Genomic DNA, 5,497 nt, shown 5'->3' on the forward strand with positions numbered 1-5,497 from the left:
GATTTAAAAAAATTAAATTTTTCTCTCCCCACCCAAAACCATATTCATTTGGATCATGTGGAGGGAAAGCCATGGTTTGAGTAGAGGATTACCCGATTTCAAAAGTAGACAAAGGAATGGGTAGCTAGGATTGATTTGAAATCTCCTTGGAGGAAGCCACCATAGTAACATCAAGTCAAAGTCTTGAATTCGGGCTAGAATTATGCTAAACATGAAATCATGGATATGCAAAAAATGGTTTGACTGGTTGAACAATTGTTTTTTCACAAAAGATCAACTTCACACCCTTATGCTCAAAGTGTCCACAATTCTTATCCTGAAAAGGGCATTGTTGGAACCCTAGATTAGAATGAGGCCCAATAGTAGGTTGTACAATGGGCATAGAGGAGAAAATGTCAAGATAAAAAAATTTAGGGTACTATTGTAGTCCAGAGCTGCAGATATTTCCATGTTGCATTTTAGATCCAGCACCAAACCCTACTTCTAGCCCCATAATGGATGAAGAGTCTACACCTATACTTGTCCCTACAAATCCATGAGTTCCTAACAAAATCTTGCATTAATCCCCAAATCTATACCTTTCCCTACAAACCCTCGATTACCAGTTTGTGTTCTTGCACTAGCCCCTACTAGAATCATCACCATCACTATCATCTCAAATGTTATCCAACCTAAAAATTTTGAGGCAAAGTCCATACCTATACCCTAGGCTAGTGGAGCAGGTACGTGGCATACAAATCCTGTTAGGGAAACTGGCCCAAAGCCATTCTTCACTACGAAGCAGAGTCAAACGTATGACCTCAAGGAACTAAACCTCAAGGTGCAAACTAACTCACCTACAAGTGGCAACTATTTTATTGAAATTGTTATTTTTATATATTTTTTTATTTTTTAAAATAAAAAGATTGAAAACATCTAATAAATAACATATGTTATTTTAATGTAGTATGATATAGAGAAGGACATAATTAATGCAAATAATGGCACTTCCTCTCTCTAGCAGGAATAATGCATAATCCTTTTGGCATCAAATTCAAAACTAGTTGAAGGCAATCCTTTTCGTAGAATTCTTTTTTTCAATCTTTTCACTTGAACAATCCCTAGTCCTTCTAGTTTTCTCTTTTCCATTGCCACCCCAATAAGTTGTTGTAGAAGTTCAAGCTGATGAAATTCTATGTGGGGAGGAAGAGTGATTGGTGCAATTCTATGCAGGTCCTAGACCGTAGATGTTGGTTTCTCTATCAACTACTGTCTTGTATTGTCAAATGCTATGTATATACTACAATATGTGTTGTGTCACAATATTTCGTATTCTTATAATAGAACTGGCATATATATTCTAATGCCATTAGCCTCACTAAGATTAGTTGTGGAGGATAATGGTAGAATGTCTGTAAAAGAAAATGTTTGGTAGAGCATGTCAATTTGGTTCATAGAAGTGGAAGTCTAATTAAATTAGTACTCCTTTTCTTCAATTAGATCCATTTGGAGAATTCGTGTTGAAAATTTTATTTTTTATAATTTTTAAAGATTTATTTGAACTTAATCAGCCAAGCTAAATTTTTTCATAAATGTGGAAGTGTCATTAATCATGTCCCTAAATTAGTACTATATTTCTTTGAACAATTTGGTTTTTATGCCTTGTTAATTCTTTAGATTTTCATTTTGATTACAATTTTCAAAAATTAAAAATAATAATAGATTTAGATTTAAATTTATTTTATATTAATTTAATCATTGAAGGAAACCATTTAATAAATATTGTGTATGTTTAGTTTAGAAGGAATTAAGAGGTTACTTACAAAATTGTAGCAATAAAAATGTAATATGGAGGAGCCTACAAAAAAAGGGCTCATATAAGACAAATTGAATTGAACCAATCATATTTGAAATAAATAAACTATATAATACGTAAAATTAATAAAGAAATATGAAAGCATTAAAAATATTACATTAATCAAAAACTAGTTACTAGTCATTGGTGGAGAACAATATAATTATTGTATTATTTGTAAAAAAGTGAATGCAATAGTATATTGCCTATGACAAATACAAAAAGGAGGAAATTTATGAAATTGATAATTCTTTTATTCTCACAAAATAGAAAATTAGAACTTATGAATTATAAAAAAAATCCATAAATCAATAATTAGCCAATTAATTAATTTTTAAAAAAGGTTGTGGCAAAAGGGATAAATAAATAATATTTATTTATCAAAACTGGGGACTTGGGAATAGGGGATAATTAAATGATTATGACATAGGAGTAAACTATGGGTTATTGACTCCTATAAGGAAAATTCATAAAAAGTATTGACCAAATGATCAAATAAGTGAATGATAACCCTATAAAAGGATCATGGTGAAAATGTAGATCAAATAGGATGATATGGGATAGATCAAAGCCTTGATCAAATTGATGGAATAAATGATGTTAGATTTGATTAACACAAAATGATGACTTTCAAAGGACACATGACAAGGGTTGATGTTGATAACACACTCAGGGCTGTAACTATGCCAAGGATTTAATTGATAAAATGATGACATGCCAAGGACACATGACATGTGTTTCTTAATGTTGATAACACATTGAAGGGTGTAACAATGCCTAAAGGTTCGATGATGATTAGATGATATTAAAATATTTTTGAAGTACTTCTAAGATGATTTGAATTTTGATTGAATGATGATCAAGTTGGCCAAAAGATCAAACTTAATGAAATGAGAAAATCGGACAAGTTAGGATGTAAAATTGATGAAAGAGTAGGCGCAAACCATTTTTTAGTGTCGATGTCACCAAAAAGAAGGTAAACACCTAAAGTAAAATAATCTAACTCCAAAAAGAAAGGGGCACAATTCAAGTTCACCAAAATATTTAGTGGTAAAATGGATGCACTTTAATAGGATGTATACTTCCACTTTATAGGGCACTGAGACATTCAAATATGTGTATGTGAGGGAAAGAGGGGAACTTCCAAATATGATTTCACTTATGATCCAAATTATATTAGCTGGGACCCAAAGAAGAAGGATTCTAATACTAAATTTGAATTTTAAAGAGGATTGCAATACAAGGAATGTACTCTCTTTGGCCCTTAATAGGACTAATTGCTTAAAATATGTAAATCTAGATGCTATATGAAGACAGTCAACCCAATTAAGATGTAAATCTAGGGAAATGATATGAAAGACTCCTTGAAATGCATAGAGGAAGATGTATTTTAGCTCCAAAACATTCAGAGCTGAATTGTTTCTAAAAATCCATTTGCAGATCTCAGAATAAAATGACAAAAGGAACAAAACCTAGAAATATCACCCAAAAAAAAGACCAGAGGACTAGATTGATTTGGGAAGACATCCTACAAACAAGATGACATAGTGTGGTGACCTAAACCTAACTTCTCCAAAAAGGTCCTGAAAAGTAGGTTCCAAATATGTAAACCTTTCATTAATATCTTGTAAATCAACATAGAAAATAAGGGTTTTGGGGTTGGGGTTTGATGAGGGCTTTCCTTGGTCAAGATCAATGTTAATGAATTAATCGTGATAGAGAATAGTAAATTTAAATGACTAAAAGACAAGATAAATGTTAGGATTCACATTCCTTGTATGTAAATGTATTGTAGATCTTGAACTAGTAATGTAGGGTATCTCTACACTTTGTAACACATCTACTACCATAATCCCATAATGGTGTCATGGATATAGACATGCATCAAAAAAGAAGATGAATGCTTCAATGTAGATGTCATCTCTTGATGGCCAATAATAAGCTAGATCTTGAAGAGGAAATGCTCACAAAGTATTCTTAAATGCTAGATAGAAATCTACTTGCTTGAGTACTTGAAAAAGTATTGCATACTTGAACTCTTTGAATACAAAAGGGATAAATATTTACTTGAGAGAAAGATCTTGGATTAATTGAGTGCATGAATGAATGAGATGCTTGAGATATGAAAATAAAGCTTCCAAGTCTCTTTATATAAAAAATTTTGGGCAAGAAAATAATACAAGCTGATAGGAGAGTGAAAGAAAACAAATTAAAACCCTAAGACCTTTTAGGCCTCAAGCCCAAAAGTATCAAGGACTAGGTCAACCTAGTTGTGGACTGGGTCAACTTGGGAGGACTAGGTCAACCTGGGTGGACCTAGTTTAGAATATGTCAACTTGAGTCAACCTAGTCTTGGAGATCAGGTTAAGAGAACCACATAAAGCTCAAGAAGATACTAGGAGGAATAGGGTGGAAAGGGGAAGAAGAGAAGAGAAAAGGAGATCCCTCATAGGAATATTCATGGTCCAAAGAAGGAATTATGAAGAGGGATCTAAAAGGTCTTAAAAGAAAATTGTATCTATATTAAGAGGGTACATTTAGTATTAATTTAATAGTTTGATTACCAAGAAAAAACACTAGTTTGGATAATGTGTTTGTATTTGTTGATAGGTTCAGTAAGATGAGCCATTTCATCCCTTGTAAAACAACACATGATTCCAGTTACATTTCCCATATATTATTCAAGGAGGTGGTTATAATCCATGGATCACTTTTGGAAGACCTTGTGAAAAAGGCTATGTACAAACTTTTCATTTGGATCAGCCTCTAATACATAGATTGATGGACAAAAAAAGGTCAATAATAGATTCTTAAGAAAACTTTTGAGGTGCTTGAAAAAGGATTATGGATAGGTATGGGACCAATCATTACCACAGGAAGAGTTTTCCTATAACAATAGTGTGAATAGGACTATTGGCAAGATCCATTTTGAGGTTTTCTATGACATCCATCCAAGGGGTGCATGTAATCTTAAAGAGATTCAAAATATGGAGGATAAAAGTGGGAATGGTGATGACTTTTCCCAATTAGTGAAGGGAGTGCATGATCTGGTAAAGTACAAGACCTTAACAGAAGCTACACAAAACATCAAATCCAAAGATGATGAAAAGAAAAAAGAAGTACAATTTGCAATCCCATCAATTAATCTAGAATAAAAAGGACATCCCTAGTAAAATCCAGATGAGAAGGATAGGGTCCTACAAAATACTGGCAAAATATGGAATGAATTCTTATAGGATTGATCTACCTACAGATTTGGATATATCTCTTGTCTTTAATGTGCAAGATTTGGTGAAGTATAGAGTTCCTATTACAAAATAGAAATGAGAAATTTAAATAGGTTGAAAAGGTTATTTCTTATGTGCCATTACCATCTAAGGATAAGCCACTAGTTGAGAAGGTCCTAGATTTAAGAGTCAAGAAGAAGACAAGACATGGCATTTGACTATAGCATCACATCAAGTGGAAACATCTTCTATAATCCTAAGACACTTGGATTTCAAAGGATAAATTCAAGAAGGTAGGAATTAGTATTGAATTAGTGTCACCAAGCATGACTTAACTTCTTTTGTATAGAGGGAGAATGGTGCAAGAGAACCTAGGGTTTGGCTTATAATCCTTATCCAAATTTGGCTTATAAATTACCCTAGCTAGGTCATTGAT

Source organism: Cupressus sempervirens, chromosome 4, assembly GCF_028749045.1.
Source record: "Cupressus sempervirens isolate cs-2001-9-10 chromosome 4, ASM2874904v1, whole genome shotgun sequence".
Classification (NCBI taxonomy): Eukaryota; Viridiplantae; Streptophyta; class Pinopsida; order Cupressales; family Cupressaceae; genus Cupressus; species Cupressus sempervirens.